Source organism: Schistocerca americana, chromosome 2 (genome assembly GCF_021461395.2).
Source record: "Schistocerca americana isolate TAMUIC-IGC-003095 chromosome 2, iqSchAmer2.1, whole genome shotgun sequence".
In the NCBI taxonomy this organism is placed as follows: domain Eukaryota; kingdom Metazoa; phylum Arthropoda; class Insecta; order Orthoptera; family Acrididae; genus Schistocerca; species Schistocerca americana.
In genome coordinates, this window is record NC_060120.1 from 474202913 (window position 1) to 474217677 (window position 14765).

At 43.2% G+C, this 14765-nt stretch overlaps 2 non-coding genes across 2 annotated transcripts; both read left to right on the top strand.

The window, feature by feature from the left end:
- The first annotated feature begins 6268 nt into the window (after positions 1-6268).
- Trnap-cgg lies at positions 6269-6340 on the top strand. The gene has a single exon. It is a non-coding gene; the product is annotated as a tRNA-Pro (tRNA).
- Positions 6341-13948: 7608 nt separating this feature from the next.
- Trnay-gua lies at positions 13949-14038 on the top strand. The gene is given in 2 exon segments: positions 13949-13985; positions 14003-14038. It is a non-coding gene; the product is annotated as a tRNA-Tyr (tRNA).
- The last annotated feature ends 727 nt before the right edge of the window (positions 14039-14765 follow it).

Below are 14765 nucleotides of genomic sequence, written 5' to 3' on the forward strand. Positions count from 1 at the left end.
AATTAGTGATCTGCAGAATGTGAGAATTCATACTCTGTAGCATTAGCTATACAGGGTGAGTCACTAACTATTGCCACCTAGAATAATTCCGAAAGTATGATAGGAGCTGAAAAGTGTGTGGGACAAAAGTTGCATGGGACAACGGAGGCCATAATATGACTTTGGTTTTTTGTTGCTAGGTGGGTTCGCTTCAGAGATATGAAGGTCAACCTTTTTTTTTTAATGGGATGCTATAGTTTGGTACTTATTTTCTGATAGCGTCTATCGAGACGAATCCAATGACGTGTTAACAGTAAGGTCTTTGAAGGTCAACGAAGAACAAAAAGGTGGCATGAACGTCCATTTACAGAAGTTGTTCGAAGTGATGATCATTATCACACCGGCACTTACCGAAGCACATGCTCTGACAATTCTCTCTCGTACATCGTGCAAATAGTAAATATTCCCGAATACGCCGTATCCATCTAACGTGCCATTGTCATGTAAACACCATTCGACGTTTTCGCAATACAACACTAATAGGAACGGTAAGACTAATCAAACGAATGTGAATGATGTATACCTTCGAAGAACAAGTCGATATGCTGCTCATTTACGGTGAATGCCAACGAAATTCACTCAGAGCTAGAGACTTACGCGCTGACAGATATCGTCAGCGTACTCACCCTACATGTCGTACATTTAAATATGTGTATGATAAATAGAGAACAACTGGCTCTATAATGCATCGGAAACATATCCGACAAAGGAAAGTTACTAACGAGGAAACGGAAATTGTTACTCTTGCCACTGTGGTTCGAGATCCTTGTCTTAGTTCGCGTCAAATCGCAAGCGAATCTGCCATGAGCCAGAGCAGCGTTGTTCGTGTTCTGCATCGCCATAAATATCATCCTTACCATATCAGTCCCCACCAAGAATTAACTGGTACGGATTGTATGCGTCGCCTTGAATTCTGCCGATGAGCTCAACTTCAGATTCAGAGGGATGACACATTTATTAATTGGCATAACATGCAGTATTGGGCAACTGAAAATCCATGTTGGCTGCGGTAAGTTGCACACCAAAAAGCGAGATCGCTGAATGTATGTGTGAGATCCTGGAGGACAGAATTATAGGCCCTTATTTCATCGAAGGAAAGCTTAATGGTAGGAACTACACCACATTCCTGCAAGAAACATGAGGTGGGTTATTGGAAGAAATACCGTTAGGAACAAGGAACAGAATGTGGTATCAACACGATGGGTATCCGGCACATTTCTCGCTGATGGCTAGAAATGAGTTGCAGAGACAATTCCCAAATGGTTGGATTTGACGCGGAGGAGATGTGTTGTGGCCGGCTCGTTCGCCAGACTTGACGCCTCTGGATTTTTCTTGTAGGGAGTCGTAAAAGACATTGTTTATAAAGACGTTCCAACTACACCTGAAGATATGCGAGAGAGAACTGTCAGAGCATGTGCTTCGATAAGTGCAGATGTGATAAGGAATACTACTCAATCCATGATAAGAAGACTGCACCCCTGCATTGATACCAATTATCATCACTTTGAACACCCTCTGTTAATGGACGTTCATGCCACTTTTGTGACCTTCCTTGATCTTCAAAGACCTTAATATTACACATCATTGGATACGTCTCGTAGCCGCTATCAGAAAATAAGTAGCAAACTATAGCACCCAATTAAAAAAAACAAAAACAAAGTTGACCTTCATATCTCTGAAGCGACCCCGCCTAGCAACAAAAAACCAAAGTCATATTATGACCCCCGTTGTCCCATGCAACTTTTGTCCCACAAACTTTTCAGCTCTGTCATACTTTCAGGGTTATTCTTGGTGACAATAGTTAGTGACTCGCCCTGTATAGTCTTAGTGAAGCCACTTGTATCAGACTGACGCATCTGACGATACTGAAAAGAAACCGTTGTTGCAAAGGCTACCATCGCTGTTCACTTTTGACAAATGTGGAACCCCCCCCCCCAATATTCGCTGCTGACAGCGATCCATTGTAATAAGAATTTACATACAATTAAAACAGTTTTTAAAATTGCATGTCACACATAAATAAACATTTTGTTATATTAACAGATGGCATGCCGTAGTTACAAAAAAAAAAAAAAAAGGTTTCTTTTTGTTAGTACAACATTGCACAACATTCATGGAAAACACTGGAAAAAAAATCACAAGCGCTTAGTACTTCACTTTAACATATCTTCCAAGAAACAGCCATTCAGAGCATTTTATCACTTGGAAACCATTCGTTCGAAAATTTGAGAAGTATGTTTGTCACGTAGTTAATAAAAGCGACAAACTCTCACAACTCTGACGTCGCCATAAATTACACAATATAATATGGAAATTTGCCCTGGGCATTATCAATGTTTCATTTCACACTACGATCGTGAACACGGATCAGCACACTACTGCTAATTGGGCGTGTGAACGCAGGCTCTTTCTCTCGTTCGTTTCCGCTTAAGTTCGGGAAAAGTCAATTTTTTTGTAATTTTTTGCTTAGCGATGGGTTTTTCCCTTCCCGTCTTGCGTAACTCAATTTCCCGCGATCAGCGGCTTTTGCCTGTGGACTTGGGAACAGTGCCGGGTGTGTTGTTTTGTCAGCAGGTAGGCCTGCACTGTGCCGCTGCATCCTGGCGTGTAGCCGGTCAGGTCGGGAGACCATCCACGTTAGCCAGAAGTCAGGCGGCCAACAGAGAAGTGTCCTGTGGTAAACACAATCCTCTGGTAGTCCTTGCTTTCGAGGTCACAGTTCTTTTACTACTTTATCATACGGAACTGGCTGGTAAATTTGCAAATTGGTAGGAGAACACGGGGTATAATAGGATAGTGGGGCACAACCGTATCGTGCTGTTTTCTAGACTGGAGATCGCTGCGGTCTATCGTAGTGACGTATTGCTATGTTTCTGAATGGAAGGAAAGGTGCGGCAGACAGTTTTACTCGGATTAGAGTGTGAATTGTAAGGGAGCGGTTGTCGTTCACTTTTCCAGCTGAGCTTTTATAACGTATGGTGACTTTCAACTAGAGGTAAGCCGTTAATTCTTTATTGTACTCCTCTGAATGATAAGTAATCTTAAAGTGCCTTCTGTCCCTATACGTTAGTTATATAATATGTTTAAATCCGTCAGTTATTAGTCCCCATAGAAGTTGTTAACGTGAAATGTGCTCTTGAAGCTGAAGTGGACGGGGCGGAACTGTATAGTGTTCCGTTCTGCCCAGCCATTTTTGATGCAAGTGGATTTCGAACTACGTGTTTCTTGTTTTTCCCTAGCCTTTCCAGATGGTGTGTGTAGTGGCGTAGCAAGACAGCCACGCCACTCGGAAGTAGCCGAAATGCACGCTATAAGCTCACGCAGGATGGCGTGAGGTCTGAAACAGGATACGTAATGAATGCTATAGAGAAAAGTACGTAGCTTCTGGAATACTTAACTTTAATCCATCATTTGTATACATCGTTCTTGATGAGACATGCTTCATACGATAACTATCAATTGCTATGGCGCCTTGCTAGGTCGTAGCCATTGACTTAGCTGAAGGCTATTCTAACTATCTTCTCTGCAAATAAACGAGGCTTCGTCAGTGTTGCATCGCTAGCTAAGTCGTCCGTACAACTGGGGCGAGTGCTAGTAAGTCTCTCTAGACCTGCCGTGTGGCGGCGCTCGGTCTGCAATTACTGACAGTGGCGACATGCGGGTCCGTCGTATACTACCGGACCGCGGCCGATTTAAAAGCTACCACCTACCAAGTGTGGTGTCTGGCGGTGACACCACAGTGTGAACTTACATTTAAAAGCTGATAGGCAGGAATGGGATACTAATTCAACGGAAATGGTAGTTTCAGCTGTTGTCTGAAATGGGAGTTTAAAAAAAAAGAATCAAAGGAGTCTAATGTACCCAAATCAACGGTGGAAAGATCAGGTTTAACAAAGAAAATCGTCTAACTGAGCGGGACTGTGTTACATGATTTATTACTAGGCAGCCTACGTTGTCCATTCGTAAGCCTGAAAAATACATTTGCAGCATGTTCAAAATGTTCAACTGTGTGTGAATCCCTAAGGGACCAACTGCTGAGGTAATCGGTCCCCAGACCTACACACTACTTAAACGAACTTACGGTAAGAACAACACAGACACACCCATGCCCGTGGGAGGGCTCAAACCTCCGGCGGGGGGGCCGCGCAATCCGTGACATGGTGCCTGAGACCGCTCGGCCATTCCGCGCGGCTTTGCTGCATGAGTAATGTCATTCAATGAAGTAACAGTAACTTGGTCTTAAGCGTTAAAAGTATTGAACATTTATTAAAATGACATTAATGATTTTTTTTGAAGATACCATATTCCTCAGCCCAAATTGTTCATTAAACCATGTTATGTCTTAGTTTTGAAATTGTGTTCTTAATAATTTCAACGTTTATGAACGTGAATTTCATAAAAATTGCCTTATCCCATTCTGCCCCGTGTTGAAAAATTAAGTACTCCTTCTGTCCCGAGTTCCACTATGGCAAAAACAAGAATGCTTTGAGCAGACTTTCACTCCGTGACTCCCTCCGTCGCCCCTCACCCGCCGCACTGGATCCACGCCTTTACGTACAAACCGCTCTGGCAGCAGAGAGCAAGAGCGCCCATACACAGGGACAAGGCGAAAGGAAAAATGTAGTGTAGTAAGGTAGTTTCCTTTAAAGAAAATAATTTAAAAGCCGGTATAATCCAGGTTTTTAAGTGGGTTGGAACTAGATGTTTTTTATAGTTACTTATAACTCGTCATTCGTCTTCCAAAATATTAAAAATACCCCATACACACGGTCCAGCCACCCACTGTCTCCACCCCCCACAAACATCGTATGAGTGCCCTTGGCAGAGAAGTCAGTGTACAAAGCCATGTTCCCTATCGAAGGGGTTGCCTAGTAGCTGGCGCAGACCTCTTCAGCTTCAATGATCTGTAGCGGTGTTAGGTGACAGTTCGTACTCGAACCAAGATCGGTGTTAATATTCGTACAGTAGATTATTCTGTATTTCTCTGCTGTCACAAAAAAGTACTCATTTAATTGAAAACAATCAATAAGAAGATACGTATTTAGTACTTCTATTTTTCTCATTTGGTATGGTACGACATTCTGACATTCCTAATTTTCATGCCTCAAAATATCGTTATCTGCAGGAAAACAAAGCATTTTAAAATTATTTGATGACAAAATTGGCGTCACAACTCGAAGCAAATTTGTTTAATATTGAGGTGGTCTAGGCGGAATTTCAGGTGAATAATGCGTTGGAATATAAATGTCGTATTATGTTCATTTCTTAAAGAAACCTTAACTTTCTTAGTGTTTCGTATTTCTAAAGTAAATAAAATACAACTGTCACGCAAAAGGTAATTAAAAGCAGTGTCATACCTACCGTCGTCCGTGCCAGATAATATGAAAGCAAATATTGATTTTAAGATGTCAGTAACCGTAGTTGTCGTTCAGTAAACACTCGTATCACTTTGAAAGTGTGCAACTGCATTACTCAGAGTTTGCTTGTGGTTGGTTGGTTGATTGGTTGGTTTGGGGAAGGAGACCAGACAGCGAGATCATCGGTCTCATCGGATTAGGGAAGGACGGTGAAGGAAGTCGGCCGTGCCCTTTGAAAGGAACCATCCCGGCATTTGCCTGGAGCGATTTAGGGAAATCACGGAAAACCTGAATCAGGATGGCCGGACGCGGGGATTGAACCGTCGTCCTCCCGAATGCGAGTCCAGTGTCAGTTTGCTTGTGGATACTACATTATCCCCTGCGTATCGACAGTATGAGTGCGATCATAAAGTGATATCCTTGAATGCCAGAATGTTGTAGTCCGATTGAGCAGAAGTACTAGAATCCCACAAACTTAACCTTCGACCGCGATACAAAAATTCCTCAAATACGGTAGAGAGTAGAGAGGAGAAATGATGCTTCCTTCCGAACAGAATTATATTGATTTACGCGGCTCCAAAGAGTCAATAGTAATTGAATCATTCGACAGCTGGTGTCTTTGAAAGTCATGTTTTGTTAAAGACCTCACTCGGCTGGAAACCAGACAACCTTATATCACAACAACTCGTTAGGAAAGGCAAGTTTACCAGGATCAACTAGTATGTGAGCGGACGTGAGCCGCCTATACGGAAAACAGTGCAAATCGTGCGGCATGAACTGATGCGATGGCTAAACTGGTCACGAGATAGCACTTTTTTGCACCGTGTGATCTACTTCTATCTCTTTATATCTTCGAGAAACTTTCACAGTGTGGCTCGTTGGTCTAGGGGTATGATTCTCGCTTCGGGTGCGAGAGGTCCCGGGTTCAAATCCCGGACGAGCCCACATGCTTTTTGCTTTGGTCCACCCCTTTCAAGACCTGAAGGGGACGCGCGAGTTGTGCGGGAAATTGGACCCTGTCTCGTCTCCCAGAGTCTGCGCAAGCACGAGAGTCCAAACTGCTAGAAAGAAACGAGTGCTCCAATTTAAGGGCAAAGCGACGTCGAAGTCACTAGAAGTAAAACACAAGCACACAATTCCATTTTGTTCTAGCTACAATCTTTAAAGACTTTTCGTATGGTAGGTGGCTCCAAATTAACTGTAGAAGGATGTTAGTTTTAATATTTGGGTGCTGCGCCATGCAGCCAGCGTAATTCATTAACGGAGAATAACATACTCAAAGTCACCCTAGCAGTATTTTTTTCTTTCTTTATAGCTTAATTACGTTAAAGCACCACATATAGCGTTAAAGCTGGATCTAGTATTCCGAAAGAATACTGGAATTACCCAGCTAATTAAATATCTACTTACATACATTAAAGATACCATTAACGTTAAATCTAGCGAGATATCGCTGTTTTGCGAAGGTATTTTAAAAAAAGGAATAAATGAAAAAATGGAAAGCAGATAGATCGTAAGTTAGATAAAGAGGTAGCCAAAAAAATTACTTTTTGACTTGCAAGCAGAGGTGGACAAATTCTCCAGGCAGCCTGCCCCTATGTCCGCCGCAAACATTAAAGCAGTCAGCCTTCCACAACAGAAAAAAGAGAGTGCCTGTGTACCGAGGTACAGTGGTTCAAGCAGGCCAGCTTGGACCCATTCAGTCTGCTGAATCTGACGACAGGTTGCAGAGTAGCCACGTATATGTTTGCGTAGGCAGTTTTACTACAGTTCAGCTATCATAATAGTGAGAGCAGCAAAATGAACGAACCAAACTTAAAGGAGTTTGAGGAGAAGTTAAGAATTGGGGAATATATACTAGTCGCGAAACAGAGCACACGTGCAGCAGAGAAAAAGTTGTCGCATGTTTACTAGGCAACTTCAAATAAATCGGTAGGTGTCTCGAATTGCAACCAGAGTAAAAAGTTACTAAAAGACATTCGGGAACCTCGAGTAAGTTGCGACATGTCTGTAAATTTTACAAGCATTTTCCTTACTCCATTAATATTTTGAAAGAGGACAAAGACTTAGTGGCTGACAAATATATGAAAATGTTTAATAGGGACTTCAGGCCTTTGGCGGTAAATAGGTTCTCTAAATTTAGAGCAAAGACCGATTGAAACAGGAAAAACAAATTCGCTGAGTCGATATTAAAGAGTGCGTACTGGTGGTATGCAACGTAGTACGAAGAAAGCTTTGTATGAATGAAAAGCTTCTTCCAGACATTTATTTTTTTAGGTTAACATAAAAAGAAAAATGAACTACGCGTTTGTTAAAATACATTTGGGGAATTTAGAATGAACAATGTTGGCCACTTAGAATCCATTCAGCGAACCCGAAATACACAACCTCTAAAAAAGTAACTAACATTGTTATAACTCTGTTAATATTTGGCTGAAACATGCTAAGGTTACAGAAACTGAACTATCATTGTATTGTATTATAATAGACATGTTCAGGCTTTTAGGTGCAAAGGACCTCGACTTCAAGAGATGTTTCTGCTTACTACGGGAGACAAGTATTAGGGGTAATGATGACGGTTCGAATCGAGAATAGCCAGTACTAGTCCAAATAAGATGAAATTGCAGAGAAAACCGTTCGTATCTAAAATAAATAAATAAGTGAACCCGAAAAACGCCGAAGAGAAAAAAAAAAGAGAACTAAAATCCATAATTTTCCAGCCTACAATGACCCAAAATGGTTCAAATGGCTCTGAGCACCATGGGACTTAACATCTGACAAGGGAACCTCCCCATCGCACCCCCCTCAGATTTAGTTATAAGTTGGCACAGTGGATAGGCTTTGAAAAACTGAACACAAATCAATCGAGAAAACTGGAAGAAGTTGTGTGGAACTATGAAAAAAATGAGCAAAATATACAAACTGTGTAGTCCAAGCGTAAGATATGCAACATCAAGGGTATACTGAGGTCTGAAGCGCCGTGGTCCCGTGGTTAGCGTGAGGAGCTGCCGAAGGTAAGGTCCTTGGTTCAAGTCTTCCCTCGAGTGAATATTTTAATTTTTTATTTTCAGGTTATGTGACAAACTCTTATGTTTTAATCACTTTTTTGCGAGTGATTACCGCATCCACAAGAAAACCTAAATCAGGCAAGGTAGAAGAATCTTTTTACCCATTCGCCAAGTGTACAAGTTAGGTGGGTCGACAACATATTCCTGTCATGTGACGCACATGCCGTCACCAGTGTCGTATAGAATATATCAGACGTGTTTTCCTATGGAGGAATCGGCTAACCTATGACCTTACGATCAAATGTTTTCGGTTCCCATTGGAGAGGCACGTCCTTTCGTCTGCTAATCGCACGGTTTTGCGGTGCGGTCGCAAAACACAGACACTAAACTTATTACAGTGAACGGAGACGTCAATGAACGAACGGACAGATCATAACTTTGCGAAAATAAAGAAAGTAAAATTTTCAGTCGAGGGAAGATTTGAACTAAAAAGACCTCTCGTTCCGCAGCTGCTCATGCTAACCACGGGACCACGGCGCCCGTGAGCTCATAATGTCCTTAATATTGCCTATCTTGCGCATGGACTACTCAGTTTGTATATTTTGTTTATTTTTTCATAGTTCCGCACAACTTCTTCCTGTTTTCTCGATTGATCAGTGTTCAGTTTTTGAAGGCCTATCCACTGTGCCAACGTATAACTAAATCTGAGGGGGGTGCGATGGGGAGGTTCCCTTGTGAGGTCATCAGTCCCCTAGAACTTAGAACTACGTAAACCTAATTAACTTAAGGACAACACCCACATCGATGCCCGAGGCAGGATTCGAACCTGCGACCGTTGCAGTCGCGCGGTTCCAGAATGAAGCGCCTAGAACCGCTCGGCCACAGCGGATGGCAATGACCCAAAACATTGAGCGTCGTCTTGTAATACTCGGTTAAAAAAGACTTTTCATAAACTTCCGAATCCTGCTCGTAACACAACATTGAAAGCGTACAGAATAAACTGCCACGTAGCGTGCCACAGCGGGGAGACGGGCAGGCAAGCAACACTCCTTTAGCCTGCTTAGCTTAGCTTGGCTTGGCTTGGATGGGAGTAGAGCAGCTTGCCCGTTCAGCTGAGACAGTGCCTGCCTGGCTCCTGACAGGCAAGCGTGGGCAGGTTAATGGCGGTACGTGTACACCTCTGCTTGTGAGTCACTGTTTAGTCTCTACGTCGGAACAAGCCCCAAAGCAACATACTGTGCCATTTCACATTCTACTTCCTTCGAAGGTCCATCTCTATTTAGTCAGGTTGCACCGTTCTGCTTCATGCTGTAGTACTACACCGTATGTGGTGGAATTAAATGACCACTCAGTTAGCACTCGACCACACTGTTATTGCGTCTGGTAGTAAGGACACCTCAGACGCCTAATCGTGAGTCAGCGGGTAATTGTGATTGATATCACATGCACAACACTGACTGTGCGACGCTTTTTCCTTGGCCAGCGTTATGCTTGTTTACTGTAACGGCAGCGCGTGTATCCGATAACGGCCAAGTGCAATAATATCGTGGTTGAGTAATACTGACAGCTGCGACCGATACAGTCCTCGGCGAGGCAGGAGGAGGAAGAAGAAACGGGCCACGCTGTGGTGTAAGTGTGAAGATCTCGGGTGTGGCTTTTGGAAAACGAGGTGTCCCAGGGCCGTCCCGTCTATGGTGGTTGCCACTCTGTACAGCACAGCACGCACTGCGGCCGCCTGCACTGTCCTGTCTGTCTGACTCCGGGGATCACTAGTGCCAGTACCGGTACACTCTGCCGAAGTTTGTACGAGATGCTCTTCTAATTCTGAATGTAATCAGCGTAACGTCACATGTACGGGCATCAAAAACATTTGAGTATGATACTTCCAGGAGTATCAGCATCGGATTGGCATTGTTCGAACGATATTACTTCTATTCCGAAGAAAGCAGCGGGGCAAATGGAACATTGTGACCGAACAAAGTTGTTCTTATAATGGAATCGAGGTGGAGTTCAGAGTTACCTTCTTTTGTTGATTCGCTTTGCATGCAGAAAGTTCTGGGTTATTAGCACAGTTCATCCAAAAGAACTTCTCAGTGTTGTTACAATAAGTTATTTAATTCTACTTTCAATTTTGATAGAATATATTACCAAGCAATTATAACAGAAACAAAATCTTGCAATATAGATCCAGTAAAAGCTGTAGCTTCACGAGTATCAAAACGAATCAGAATGATGGTAAAATCGCATACGATGAGTTGGTTGGTTTAGCGAGTACTTCAATCGAATTCGGACGCCATCAGATCTTCGCAAAAAGATGAGGCTTGCAAAACTCAAAGGAGGCGATAAGTGCCGTATAGGATCGTAGTTTGTGACTGGCGACGAGTTGAAGTTTTACAGTCACGATACGTATCTGCGTGAAAGTTATTCAACTCAGGGAACTTTGTTTTCTGAGTTCGCATTAGCTTTAAACACTGAAACTAGAACTTCGTGCTCAATTTTATACTTTTTTATGATTTCATACATACCGAAACAATGGTCACAAGAGAGGAATGCAGACTCTGATTTTGTCTAGGTAGCAGTAACAGTCGCTCTTCGCCTTTGTTAGGTGCTCCAGCTGATGCATACACAGTTTTCTTCGCCGTTGTCCACTATTCTACACACAATTACACTCTAAAACAAAACAAAAACCGCACCATGGAGCCGGCCGCGGTGATCTAGCGGTTCTAGGCGCTCAGTCAGGAACCGCGCGACTGCTACGGTCGCAGGTTCGAATCCTGCCTCGGGCATGGATGTGTGTGATGTCCTTAGGTTAGTTAGGTTTAAGTAGTTCTAAGTTCTAGGGGACTTATGACCACAGATGTTGAGTCCCATAGTGCTCAGAGCCACTTGAACCATTTTTTGAACCGCACCATGGAGGAATTATCCGAATGGAACAGAAATCAGTGGATGCGATATACATGTACAGACAAACAAATGATTACAATTTCAGAAAAATGGATAATTTATTTAAGAGATAGAGCGGCACAAAATTTAGCAAGTCAATAATGGGTTGGTCCACCTCTGGCTTTTCTGCAACCAGTTTTTTGGCTTGGGATAGATTGATACAGTTGGTGGATGTCTTCCTGAGGAATATCATGCCAAATTCTGTCCAATAGGCGCGTTAGATCAACAAAATTCCGAGATGGTAGGAGGGCCCGGCCCATAATGCTCTAAACGTTCTCAGCTGGAGAGAGAGCTGGCGACTACGCTGGCCGAGGTAGGGTTTGGCAAACACGGAGACAAGCGGTAGAAACTCTCACCGGTAGTGCGGGCATCATCTTGCTGACATGTAATACCGGCGTAGCCTGCCATGAAGGGCAACAAAACGTGGCGTCGGATATCGCCGACATACCGATGTGCTGTAATCGGCTGGGCGACAGTGAGAGTTGTATCTCGCCGCTGTCTGGAGTCTATCCAGTCACGTCTTTGCTGGTCGTTGGAGCTCAGTTCGACGTGGGATTAATCACTGAAGACAATTCTACTCCAGTAAATGAGATTCCAGGCCGAAAAGGAGTCTGGAGACGCCCAGGACGGCGATGGAATACCAATAGTAAGCCATTCGGGTCTTACATTTCAGCAAGATAATGCCCAACCGAACACGGCGAGAGTTTCTACTGGTTGTATTCATGCTTGCTAAACCTTACCTTGGCCACCAAAGGCGCTGGACTTCTCCCCAATTGAGTCGTTTGGAGTATTATGGGCAGAGCCATTCAACCATCTCGGGCTTTTGACGATCTCACGCGCCAATTGGGCAGAGTCTGGCAATATGTCCGTCAGGAGGGCATCCAACAACTCAGCCAATTAGCGCGAAGCTGAATGACTGCGTGCTTAATGGTCAGGGGTGGGACAACGCCTTATGACTTGCTCAATTTGTGCAGCTGTTTCTCTTGAATAAATCATCCATTTTTTCTGAAACTGTAATCATTTGTTTGTCTCTGCATGCACATCACATCTACCGATTTCCGTGCCATTCGGATAATTGCTTCGCACTGCGTCTTTTTTTTTCCTGTTAGAGTGTATTTTGGCTCTCATTATTATTCGAATACGTTATTACAGGTTCCCCAACACTGCGATGTTACTTTAGGTTGTAGGTTTGGTGAATCACACTGATGGAGGAAATTTGTAGCGCTGACGTGTGAAAGTATTTGATTCTTTCTGCAAACTACTAGCTGCGGCAAGGAAATGGAAAGCGTGTGTACCAAAAAAGGCACAACTTCACGCATATATAATCACATATTTTCACGAAATATCTTCTCCAGTAGTCATATTCGCCAACCATGATGATCTCTCTTTACGCCAAGGTGATGGCTGATACTCATAGTCTTCCAACTTTGTCGCATCTGCTGCATCTACAATCTCAAGAGTAAAAATAGTTGGCGTTTGTAATGTGCAAAGTTTTGTCCCATATTATTGAGAACTAAAGTTTCAAATGATAATATTTATGTTAGATCTCATCTTGTTAATGACCTACATCATTATTACTTAATCGAGAGATATCAACTTGTTTTCGTTTAAGTGCCAAATGATTTGAAGGAATGCAAATGTGCTGCCTGAAGATTTGATGGAAAAGCACCGGATGGCTAGTTTGCAAAGTAAATATTGATTTTTCTGAAATAATACCTGATCTGGGCTTAATTAACAATTTGTTCGGAGTATAGTAGTGGCAGTTCGCATGTGATTGCTGTGCCAAATTCCGGTGATGCCTAACGGTTGTACCATCTAGTAAATACTTCTCTGTGTATCTAAAGTTAACCAAAGGAACGTTAGCTGTGATGAAAACAGTAAATGATGAAAATGACAAATGCTCTAACTTGTCGCTTCCCTTTTCGTCACACTACTAGGAAATCCCTCAATTTTTTGACAACATAAGAGATCTTCTTTCCGATGCGATTTCTCCGTTCCTTACGTGTCTTCCTTCACATCAACAATACGGGCTAAAGAAAGTAGGCTGTCCGCACAACTTAGTTGGCAAAGGGGTGGCGGACTCTTTGCTCCAAGAGGTAGACCTGTTGGCGAAGAGTGTAATATTCAGATAAACTAACGTATGTCAAATGTGATTTATTTCACGGATGACGTGAATAATACACAAATTACGAAAAAAATACTAACTTGTTTTGTGACATACGCAGATAGTACTCCCGCAGTGATTTCAATGTAAGATCTCGCACCTCAGTCCCTGTTCCTCCACCATTTCCGTCAACACAACTAGGAAAAACCCGTTCCTTCTGACACTTGCACTGCAGTGATAGAATGAATGTGCGTATTTATAATACCAGGGCACTTGTTAGTGAGCGATCCGTAGTTTAACAACAACAACGACGGCCGGCGGCCGACCGTTGCTCCCCAGTGATGGAGAAAAGATATCGCCAGGACGTGTGACACTGCAAGAGCACTATATACGCACGCCGCTGACTCGCGCTCGCGCTCGGTCGAAGAACGGGCCACGTGATACTCTGCTGCGAGGCAGTTCTTATCTGGGTCAAAAGCGAATCCAGTCTGCACGCTCCTTCGGTAGCTCAGTTGGTAGAGCGGTGGACTGTAGTGGTCACTCTGGCAGATATCCATAGGTCGCTGGTTCAAATCCGGCCCGAAGGAATATTTTAAATTTTCTGTTTGTCAGACTTTTCCCTTGTGCGGATAGCTGGACTTGACTGTCGCAGCAGTTTTGAAGGCGCCGAAAAACGAAATGGGATGGAATGAGCTACACGTGTCGACATCCACATAATATGTAATCTGCAAGTCAATGTACTATGCATGACGGCGGAAACTGTCCCATTCCTGCGAGGGAAAATGACTGTCTCTATGTCTCTGCAGGCGTTCTAATCTCCCTTGCCTTATTCCCATCATCCCTACGCCAGGTATACAGCGCTAGCAGCAGAACTGTCAAACAGTTCTCTTCGAATATACCTTCTGTCAGTTTACCCAACACAGTTTCGTGACAACTATTTCGTCTTTCTTCCAAAGATTCCCATTTACTGTATAATTCCCCCCCCCCCCCCCCCCCCCTATTCTAAGGTCCTGGTACTGCAACCTTATTGATGTATTTTCAGTAACAAAAACAGTCTAGGTTCCAGAGACAGCAGAAACTTTACTGGCGTGTGGGTAGCGTATTAGTCATAAATAGCTAAAACTTTGGTATGGCTTCATCGAAGTCGCATCCTAAAGTTTTGGCTATTTATGAATAATACTGTACCAGCAGTTCCTGAGCAAATTCTGAAGATGTCTCAAAAATGCGAAACACTTCAGTAAACTTCCTGTCATAGCAATCCAGATTGTTTTTCTTACGGAAAAGATTCCCCGAGAATTTACATTCCACTTTCGT